General features: G+C 52.5%; 1 long non-coding RNA gene across 1 annotated transcript; it reads right to left on the reverse strand.

Annotated features, from left to right (window-relative positions):
- Positions 1-5,414: 5,414 nt before the first annotated feature.
- Positions 5,415-8,410, reverse strand: LOC309634885. The gene is made up of 2 exons (XR_014248489.1): positions 8,312-8,410; positions 5,415-8,104 (listed from the first exon to the last, which is right to left on the reverse strand). It is a non-coding gene; the product is annotated as an uncharacterized lncRNA (long non-coding RNA).
- Between the last annotated feature and the right edge of the window lie 2,661 nt (positions 8,411-11,071).

Here is an 11,071-nt window from a genome sequence, read left to right on the forward strand (position 1 = left end):
CTGTCGCACACGTGAACATCTGATTTCTAGGTTCGGTCATAGGCCAGAGCCTGCGATGCAGGTGTCTTTCCTCTGGGATGCCAGTCGCCCGGGACACTGGTGTGTCCAGAACACGCCCCTCCGGGCTGCTCCTCCAGGACCCAGCCTCAGTGTGGATAGCGCCCCATCCGCCCGGTTCTGACCCGCAGCCTCCGAACCAGGCCTGGACACCCTCGGCCTGAGTCAATCAAGCCTGGCCAGAGGCCACTCCCCAGTGCACGAGGGGTCGAGGATTGTGTGTTGGGGGCCGGCACTTGCCCGAGGAGGGCGGGCTCAGGGGCTTGCTGTCCAGCAGGATTTTTTCGGGCCGGGCTCTGGAGAGAGCTCAGCGTCCCCTCACGCAGGGAACTTCTGAGGACACCGCTGGAGGCTGCTTCCAGCTCACAAGGCGGTGCTGGGGCCGCCTGCACGACCCACCGGCTGCCCTCAGGGGTCTGGACTGGACACCGTGGCCCTGGGCCCGGTCACTCTCTGGGGCAATGGCCGAATCTGTCCCCAGACATTGGCAAATACCCCCGGGGGCACCACCCCCGAGAGGACGGCTGCTCTGGTCCCTCGAGGGAGCTCTTGCTCTCCTCACAGGCGCTGCTTCCGTCCAGGCACAGGGCGGGAATCTAAGCAGGACCGGCCGGACAGTTTGCGAGCCCAGTGCAAAGTGACAACGCGGGCTCCTGGTTCAGTGTGATGTGACGCAGTGTTAGACCAGATGCCGGTCCTGCGGCTCGTGGCCGCCTGCCCGTGAGGGGAGCTGGCCCTGAACTGAACGTAATGCCCTGAAAACAGCGAATCACAAACACGGTACAGAGCTCTCTCACGGCCACGATTTAAACAAACTCTTCCGGACTCGGTGGGACACAGGCAGCGGCGTGGGGCCCGCGAGCATCCTGTGCTGAGTGGTCTCACCACGGGGAGGCCCCGAGCCTCTCCCACGGGCCCGGCCTCCACAGGGATGTGAGGTGTCCCAAGGCAGCAAGGTCTGCTCACCCGGAAGATCATACCTTTTCGCAGGGGTGAGTTCCTTGAAGGCAAGAACGGTTTGTCATCATATGTACCCGGTGCCTATCACAGGGTCTCAGTAATTCCTTTTATTGTGGTGAAAAATGCATAACATAGAACCATCCTCACCATTTCTAAGTGTACCGTTCAGGAATGCGAAGTACATCACACTGTTGTGCAGTCATCTCTAGAACTTGTTCATCTTGCAAAACTGAAACTGTCCTCATTAAACAACAGCTGTTTCCCCTGCCCCCCGCCCCTGGCAAGTACCGTGACTCCATGCAATGGACTAGTCTGGTACCGCAGACCAGTGGAATTGTACAGTATTTGTTTTTTTTGTAAATGGCCAATTTTACTTAGCATAATGTCCTCAAAGTCTATCCATGTTGTAGCATATTGCAGAATTTCCTTCCTTTTAATTTGCTTTTTCCTCTAGCTGTATTGAGACATAACTGACAAACAGCACTTTATCAGTTTGAGGTGTGCAGCATAATGGCCTGACTTCCATACATCATGAAGTGATTATCACGGTAAGGTTAGTGAACACCCATCATGTCATATAGATACAAAACACGAGAAAAAGAAAGAATATTTCCTCCTTGTGATGAGACCTGTTAGGATTTACTCTCTTAGTTTTTATATATAACCTACGGCCATGTTACTCATACTAATCATGTCTTACATTACAAACCTAGTACTTATTTGTCTTATAACTGGAAGTCTGTACTTTTTGATCATGTTCATCCAATTTCCCCACCCCCAGTAACCACAACTCTGATCTCTTGTTTGTTTGTTTGTCTTTGAAATCCTTCCTTTTTAATATTCCTGAATAATATTGCATTGTGTGCATAGACCACATTTTGCTTACCCATTCATTTGTCAACGGACACTTGGGTTACTTCCATATTTTAGCAATAGTGAACAATATTGCTCTGAACATGGGTGTACATATATCTTTTTGAGACCCTGCTTTCATTTCTTTTTTTTTTTTTTTCACACACACACACTGTATTTTATTTTTATAAGAGATAAATAGACTGACACCAAGCATTGTACATGGATGACCACAACAAAAGCAACAATGATTGCAATTACCAAGCATGAAACACACTCATACAATGTCATAATATTGACATTCAGTCCAGTAATCCTCCACTGTAACAGCTCCTTTACTTTGCAGTGAAAATTGATTTGTATATTCTTTGCCTCTGAGTCCTTGTGGGATTTTTTTTTTTTTTAATTCAGACAGAAAGTCACAAAAATTATACTCATCCTCATCAGTTCACTCAGTCCCATGTAATTCATTTTTTTTTTCATCTTGATATTTTGTTAGCACTTTTATGAGTTCATCAGTTTTTCATTAGAGTTCTGAAAATGCTTATTCATTCAGTTCAGCAGCACAGTCAGTTACCAGAAACCTGTACTTGTCAGAGTCTTTTCCATGAATTTCTTGAAGATGAAACCCTTTTATAGGAACATATTTGCAAAATCATCAGAGTACACCCAGAACTGTCTGTAAATGACAAAAGACTTAAAAATGACCACGGTTAAAGATTTGATGAGAGTTCATAATAATGCAGTTGACAAGAAAATTAGTTATTTCTGAGATATACATTTTAAAGTAATAACTAGGATTATTACTTATAACATTATACCAGAACATATAAGATTTTTAGAAATTTCATGTAATGTCTGAAACATTTATATTAACATATTTCCATACATATTTCCATACAAATACAAATATAAGATTTTTAGAAATTTCATGTAATGTCTGAAACATTTATATTAACATATTTCCATACAAATAACCCAATGAAAGTTTAGTATTAGTTGTTTTGTTTGTTTTTTTATACTGCAGGTTCTTATTAGGCATCAATTTTATACACATCAGTGTATACATGTCAATCCCAATCGCCCAATTCAGCACACCACCATCCCAACCTCACCGCAGTTCTCCCCCCTTGGTGTCCATATGTCCATTCTCTACATCTGTGTCTCAACTTCTGCCCTGCAAACTGGCTCATCTGTACCATTTTTCTAGGTTCCACATACATGCATTAATATACGATATTTGTTTTTCTCTTTCTGACTTACTTCACTCTGTATGACACTCTCTAGATCCATCCACGTCTCAACAAATGACTCAATTTCGTTCCTTTTTATGGCTGAGTAATATTCCATTGTATATATGTACCACATCTTCTTTATCCATTCGTCTGTTGATGGGCATTTAGGTTGCTTCCATGACCTGGCTATTGTAAATAATGCTGCAATGAACATTCGGGTGCATGTGTCTTTTTGAATTACGGTTTTCTCTGGGTATATGCCCAGTAGTGGGATTGCTGGGTCATATGGTAGTTCTATTTTTAGTTTTTTAAGGAAACTCCATATTGTTCTCCATAGTGGCTGTATCAATGTACATTCCCACCAACAGTGCAAGAGGGTTCCCTTTTCTCCACACCCTCTCCAGCATTTGTTGTTTGTAGATTCTCTGATGATGCCCATTCTAACAGGAGTGAGGTGATACCTCATTGTAGTTTTGATTTGCATTTCTCTAATAATTAGTGATGTTGAGCATCTTTTCATGTGCTTCGTGGCCGCCTGTATGTCTTCTTTGCTGCTTTCATTTCTTTTGGGTACATAACCAGCAGTGGAACCGCTGGATCATATGACAATTCTATATTTAATTTTTCAAGAAACCGCCACACTATGTTTTCCATAGCATGTGCACCATTTTACAATGCCACCAACAGTGCACAATTCCAATTCCTTAACATTCTCACCAACACTTGTTATATTTTGGTTGGTTTTTTTTTTTTTTTATAGTAACCATCTTAAAAGGTGTGAGGTGGTATCTCATTGTGGATCTGATTTGCATTTCCCTGATGATTAGTGATATTGAGCATCTTTTCATGTGTCTGTTGACCATTTGTATGTCTTCTTTGGAGAAATGTCTATTCAGGTCCTTTAACCATTTTTAAATAAAGTTACTTTTTGTTGTTGTTGAATTGTAGGCATTCTTTATATATTCTGGATCTTAACCCTTTATTAGATATATGATTTACAAATATTTTCTCTCGCTCAGCAGGTTGCCTTTCACGTTGTTGATAGTATCCTTTGATGGGAAATTTAATTTTGATGAAATCCAACTCATCTCATCTATTTTTACTTTTTGGTGTCTGTGCTTTTGGTGTCATATCCAGGAAATTCTTGCCAAATCCAATGTCCTTTACTCCATGTTTTCTTCTAGAAGTTTACAGTTTGGGATCTTATATTTATGTCTCTGATTAGTTTGAGTTAATTTTTGCATACAGGGTAAGGTTAAGAACTCAACTTCATTCTTTTGCATGTGGATATCCAGTTTTCCCAGCACCATTTATTGAAGAGACTATTCTTTCCTACTGAGTCATCTTGGCACCCTTGTCCAGATTATTTGACCATATACACGAGGATTTAGCTCTGGGCTCTCTACTCTATTCCATTGGTCTATATGTCTGTCTTCCAAGACCACACTATTTTGATTATTATGTTTGTAATAAGTTTTGAAATCAGGAAGTGTGAGACCTCCAACTTTGTTCTTTTTCAAGATTGTTTTGGCTATTTGAGGTTCCTTGACACTCCATGTGAATTTTAGGATAGATTTTTCCATTTCCACAAAAATACCATAGGAATTTTGATAGAGATTGCATTTAATCTGTAGATCGCTTTGGGTATTATTGATATTTTAACAATGTCAATTTTTCCGATCCATGAACACAGATGTCTTTCCATTTATTTAGGTTATCTTTACTTTCTTTCAGCAACATTTTGTAGTTTTAAGTGTATGAGTCTTTTTCCTCCTTGTCTAAATTTATTCCTAGGTATTTTATTCCTTTCTGATGATATTGTGACTGGATGTTTTTCTTTATTTCCTTTTTGGATTGCTCATTGTTAGCATAGAAATGCAAATTAATTTTGTGTTCTGATTTTGTATCCTAAAACTTTGCTGAATACTTTAATTGGTTCTGACAGTATTTTTTGTGGGACAGACATTCAGTAATTTTTAAGCAAACATAATACCTGCCTTGGTCTTATTGGAAATAACAGTAGGTAACATTCATCGAACACTTATCATGTGCAGGTCCCTTTCATAGTTTCTAGCCTGATATTATATATAATACCTTTCTTTCCTTTTAGAGGGGCATTATCTCTTTAAAGGCCCCAATAGCCCTGCAAGAGAGATCATTTTCTCCATTTCACAAAGGAGAAAACTGGCGTTCCCAGGTTACAGAGTGCATAGGTACCAGACGTGGGATGTTCCCCTGACAGCCCTACCTCAGAGCCTGTGTTCTCTGCGTTAGTTACTGAATAAATGAATCATGACAGTTATTCATTCGTGGGTTTCTTTTGTTGTTGTTATTCCTTTTGATTTATACGGAACCCCTTCAACACATCTTTAACCACCATAGCAGCTTTAATTTAAAAACTTTTAGAAGACCTTTCAGATGATTTTGTCTGTAACCCCAAAGGGCCAGTGGATCAATTGATGCTTCATCTGTTTTTAATACAGGAACACAAACAAATAAAACCTAATGTGCTTTAGCACATCACACAAGCCTGGTTCAGAGGAAAATTACTCGCAGGCTGTGGAAACCAGCGAGGAGCGGCGATCCACCCAAGAGAACGCGTGTTCCGTTGAGGCTCGGCGGTCCATCGGGGGCCACGAGAAGCCAATGCCGCTGCGCCGGCCCCGCGGTCGCGGGGGATCCTTGCTCCACAGGTCAAGGAAGGTCCTTGGGAGATACGGGCGGCTGGACGAAAGGGGCTCTTGAAGAAGTGATTCCTTCCTTTGCGAGCTGTTGAATCTAACTCGACAGCAGAGCCCAGGTGCTCTGCCCAGAGGCCCGTGGCTCCTGCACTAACCCTTCGCAAGGCCTGCACGGAATCAACACTGGGGTCCCGCTGGCCGCCGGAGCCTCTGCCGTGGGGCAGGCGGCAGCAGCTTTTTGTTCTTTGTTTCCTCCCGGCTTGGAAGGACGGAGGCTACCATCTTGGAGGGGTCGTAGCTTGCGTCTTGGGGCAGGCATCTTCCCCTTCCGTTGGCACGCTGGCCGGGCTCCCCGACCCCTGGGGCCCTGGCCGTGGTCACAGGCCTCGGTTTTTTGCAGGGGAGAGGTCAGAGCGGTCGGGGCACTGGGGGATGTGTTGGAGGCTTAAGCCCAGTGGCAAAGCCGGCTCGGCTCCTCCCCGGGGCCCGTGGGAAGCTGAGGGCACGGGAAAGGCTGGGCTGGTGCTTTTTGTGGGCACAGGGAATAACTTGGGTCACTCACAAAGTTCCCACACCCCTGTAGTCAAAGCTATTCTCTCCATTTAACAGCCTGTCAAGACGCCATGTTTGGCCTTAAAGATGCAATTCCCCCAGAAGTGGTCCCCGCCAAGGGCGCCACCAGGTCAGACGGAGCCCTGAGATGAAGGAAAGAGAGCAAAGCACGGGGCGGGGTTCCCCAGGGTGGGAGGCACGGGAGAGAGAGCAGGGCAGGGGTGGGCTCCGAGGGGGAAGGTCACCCACGCAACACCCACCGCCTAGCCCTTCTGAGACGGCCGGGCCCCCGGCTGTGAAGGACGGATGCCTGCTCTGTTTACCTTAAGAAGAGAGGTCCTGATGGAAGGTGGAAGCCATCACCTCAGCAAGGAAGGACGGACTCTGGACCAAACCCAGATGGGAGCCTCTCACTGCCTGGACCCCAGCTCCCGGGAGGGAACCGGCACCATGACTGCCGGCCCCCCAAACATCTCAGGATGGAGTAAGGGCCCTGCGTACAAGCACATCCGGACCCTGAGAGGAGGGAGGAAAGGCCTCGGAGGGCACCAAACTCTACAGTTTGTAAGACAAACTGCTGCTCTCTTTCTCCACCCCGCTCACCCGGGCTAACAGAGGCCAGAGACCCACGGCCCACCAGAGGCTGCCTGCCTGGTCCCACCTGCCTGGCAGGCAAGGACCCTCGGGACCAGAGACTGAGGCGCGGCGGGGCCCAGCCCCTCCTCCCTGGCCTCGGTTTCGCTTCCCCAGGGTGAGGGAGTCAGTTCATTGGAGGGAAAAGGGGTCATTTCCCCTCCCCCGTGTGCGGCCTCTCGGAGGAAACACACCTGACCTTCGCAGAGCGGAAGCTCCACAGGCAGCTCTGACACCCGGCGGGGCCCCTGGCTGAGCTGCGGACGCGGCCCAACTCCTCCCCTCCCTCCGGGCAGGAGAGGCCGCAGAGGCCGTCGGGGGTCTCCCGGGGCGGGTTTCCTTGGAGGACGGCGGGGGTAGCCTCCCTGGGCCTGTGAGACCCCTGAGCGTCAGAGTCTGGCCCCTTCTTTGCTCCCGGATGAGAAACTGTGCGTTTAGCATTGAAAGTTACCGGCCACAACGCACTCCCCTGTTCCCACACTTCCTGGACCCGGGTGATTTCCGCCAGGGTCAGTTTTCTTTCTCTTCTTCTGAGAGGCATGCAGGACCCAGCCAGTGGTCAGCAGGGGGAGGTCCTCTCTGCCCTCCCTTCTGGGCGGTCGCACTTCCTGCTCCTCCTGGGAGATGTGTTACTTGCACAGACACCGACCGGTCTGCCTCCAAAGTCTCTTGGGGGCTACGCCATTTGCCCCAAATAATGTCTGCAAAATAACACCCTTTGTCTCAAAATAGCCAGGTTGCATGAATTTCAAGGCAAAAAAATAAAAACTCTGAAGAAGTAAGGAAACCCAGGAAATATCCTTAAAAGGAGGTGAGACTTTTAGCAATCCGTGTGGGTCCCGGGCACTTCTTCCTCCTCAGAGTGGGGCACAAGATGCAGGTGTGCTAGGCGAGGAGAGCGCGAAGCGGTGCCCAGCGTGCCCCGCCTGCCCCTGGTCAGCCCTGGGGCCTGTGGTGTCAGCCCTTCCTGGGAGAAAACATGGCCCATCATGAGGTCAGCGGAGTAACAGTCCCAAGGTGTCCACAGCGGAGTCTGTGATGTGGTCCCTCGCTTGGCAGAAGGACGGTGCTGGCGAAGGACCCGGGTGGAGGCCATTCGGGATTCTCCTGGTGGCCTGATGCAATCACACGGTCCTGAAGCGGCAGAGGGAATCAGAAAGAGAAGCAGAGAGTGGGCAGCGCGGGAAGGACACTTCTGGCTCTGAGGACGGAGGAAGGCGCCCAGAGCTCTGGAATGTGGGGCCCCCAGTTTGAAACTGGGCCCTGTGAGGAGGGACTGGACGGGATGGGAGCTTGGGCTTGTTCTGAGCGTGTGGAATCTGAACACCTGGCCTCTCATACCTGTGCGGGTGGCTCCTTGGAAGAAACGTGGGGACCCCGCTGTCCAGCAGTTTCTGGGACGACGACCCTTGGTTTGTTCCTGATCTAAGTTATGTTTCATCCGGGGTCTTGCTGGCTAACGGGTGAGGGGACAGTATGGTGTGCAGGCTTGGGGGAGGGGTGCAGGCTGGGGGGAGGGGTGCAGGCTGGGGGAGGGGTGCAGGCTGGGGGAGGGGTGCAGGCTGGGGGGAGGGGTGCAGCCTGGGGGAGGGGTGCAGGCTGGGGGGAGGGGTGCAGGCTGGGGGAGGGGTGCAGGCTGGGGGAGGAGTGAGGCTGGGGGAGGGGTGCAGGCTGGGGGAGGGGTGCAGGCTGGGGGAGGGGTGCAGGCTGGGGGAGGAGTGCAGGCTGGGGGGAGGGGTGCAGCCTGGGGGAGGGGTGCAGGCTGGGGGGAGGGGTGCAGGCTGGGGGAGGAGGGGTGCAGCCTGGGGGAGGGGTGCAGCCTGGGGGAGAGGTGCAGGCTGGGGGAGGAGGGGTGCAGGCTGGGGGAGGGGTGCAGGCTGGGGGAGGGGTGCAGGCTGGGGGAGGGGTGCAGGCTGGGAGAGGGGTGCAGGCTGGGGGAGGGGTGCAGGCTGGGGGAGGGGGAAGCTGGGGGGAGGGGTGCAGCCTGGAGGGGGGTGCAGGCTGGGGGAGGGGTGGAGGCTGGGGGAGTGGGGAAGCTGGGGGGAGGGGTGCAGCCTTGAGGGGGGTGCAGGCTGGGGGGAGGGGTGCAGGTTGGGAGAGGGGTGCAGGCTGGGGGAGGGGTGAGGCTGGGGCCCGTGCTACAGGCTGTGGGAAGGCCGAAGTACCCCCATGAGGCTGAGTGTGGCTCAACCCACTGTGGGAGGAGCTCCCAGACCTGGGTTGTATTTTTAAAGTGGAGCCTGGGGGTTGCTGGTGGGTGGGAGGTGGTGGGTGAGAGGAGGGGAGGCGGACCGGCCCAGGATTCCTGGGGCTCAGCAGGAGGAGGGCAGGAGCAGCTGGAGGTGAGGGGAGAAAGTTGGGCAGTGGTGGGGAGCCTGCGGTTGGAGGTCGTGGGTGATGCCACAAGGACGCAGCCTGGGACGCAGGGGCTTGGGGTGGCTTCAGTCCAAGCGGCTCCAGCGCGCGGCCGGGCTGCAGGGCTGAGGGGACCACAGGCCGGAGCTGCCCACAAGCTCACCCTGTTCTGAGTGTCTGGTTCCTGCCGCCTCCTCCAGGAAGGTGGTCGGGTCCATCGAGTTGGGGGACTTGGGTAGCACGCAGGGCCACCGCGTGGGCAGCACAGCCAGGCCAAGGGCTTCGTAGCAAGTTTGCTTCCTGCTCAGAGGAGCTTAGGTGGGCGGACCCCAAGTCCTCAAACCCCCCTCAGAGCGGCCTTCTCCTAGAAAAGGGCACAGCCACGGGCCAGGCAGGGGCTCAAGGCTGAGGGCATTTTTCTCTGAAATAAGGTAAACCTGAGGGTGCTTTTCTCTTCTTGGAATCAAATGGGGCAGAAGTAAAGAAATTCTTCTGGAAAACGCACAGCACCTACGCCTGCAGGCTGGTAACCCCAGGCCCGAGGGGCAGGCGCTGTCCCCGCTGAGAGCAAGGAAGAGGTCAGTGTGAGCCTGGGTCACTCGGCAGAGCGGCGGCCTTAGTGCGGTACCCGCTGGTCACACACGTCCCTGGGGAAGGTGGACAGGAGAGCCTGCATCTCTTCTAAGTCGTGCCGTCACTGTGGCTCCAGCAGAGAGAGCTGGGTCTGCCCGGTGGCCCCGCACCCAGCTCTCTGCTCCTGGGAGGTGGTCACTCGATACGTCCCGATTAGCCGATTTCACAGAGGCCGGAACTGATCGGTGAAGGGGGCAGCTTATGTCCTCCCCGCCCTGACGACCCCTCGCCAGCGTCCTGGACCGTGCCTGGAGCTCACTGGCCCTGGGCCTCCCCGAGCTTGAAGCCGCTTCTGACAGGAGAGAATCACCCCAGGACCGAAGCTCATTGCCGCCAGGCCAGCGGGCATTTGGGGGGCGAGGGGCCTCTGGCCTCGACGGGAGGGAGGGGTGACCTGAGCGTCCCAGGTTCCTGGGGAAACAAACCCGTGTGCCACACACTAGGGACCCCCCTCAGGACCCCGGGACGGGCTCCAGGGGAGAGGCCCGGAGGCCTCTCCCTGGGGGGCGCCCCCGCTCAGCTGCTGCAGCCCCGTCGAGTCCCCTGGCTGCGAGGCCCCCCCGCGGCTGTCACAGCTGCAGGCCTTTGATCTAAATCCCACCCTGGACTCAGCCACCGCTTGCAGCAGCTTCCTGCCGGTTTCGTGTTCCCAGGCGGCCAGAGCCTGTGTCCTCCACTCCCTCCAGGGCGCCGGGGGCCCTTGAGTGATGACAGCACATGGGCCTGTGCTGGCCTTCCAGCGTCTGACCTCAGGGAATCCCTCCCTCCCTCCTTCCCTCCGGCTGGTGCTCCACGAGGTGGCCACAACTCACCAGCTGTCGTCCCCGCCCGGCCCCCACCAGCCACTCACTTTCAAAGGCCTGCGTGTCCTCCTCGTCTCCTGGGGCGGAGCCGCATGGGCGGGGCTAAGCCCTGTGCTTCCCTCCGGGCGCTCAGCGTCCTGACCTGCACTTAGTGATGCCTGTTGCCTGGGAAACTAGGCAGGCGTTTAGGGTGAAGGCAGGCCTTGGATACCACCTGGAAACGGGAAGCTGCAGTGTCTGCAGTGTCCACCGCCCTGTCTTGGAGACACAGCCCTGCGCTGGCCCCAGGACGGAGCCCCAAGAGGGTCCG

The sequence above is a fragment of the Balaenoptera borealis genome (genome assembly GCF_965194805.1).
Source record: "Balaenoptera borealis genome assembly, chromosome: 9".
Taxonomy (NCBI): Eukaryota; Metazoa; Chordata; class Mammalia; order Artiodactyla; family Balaenopteridae; genus Balaenoptera; species Balaenoptera borealis.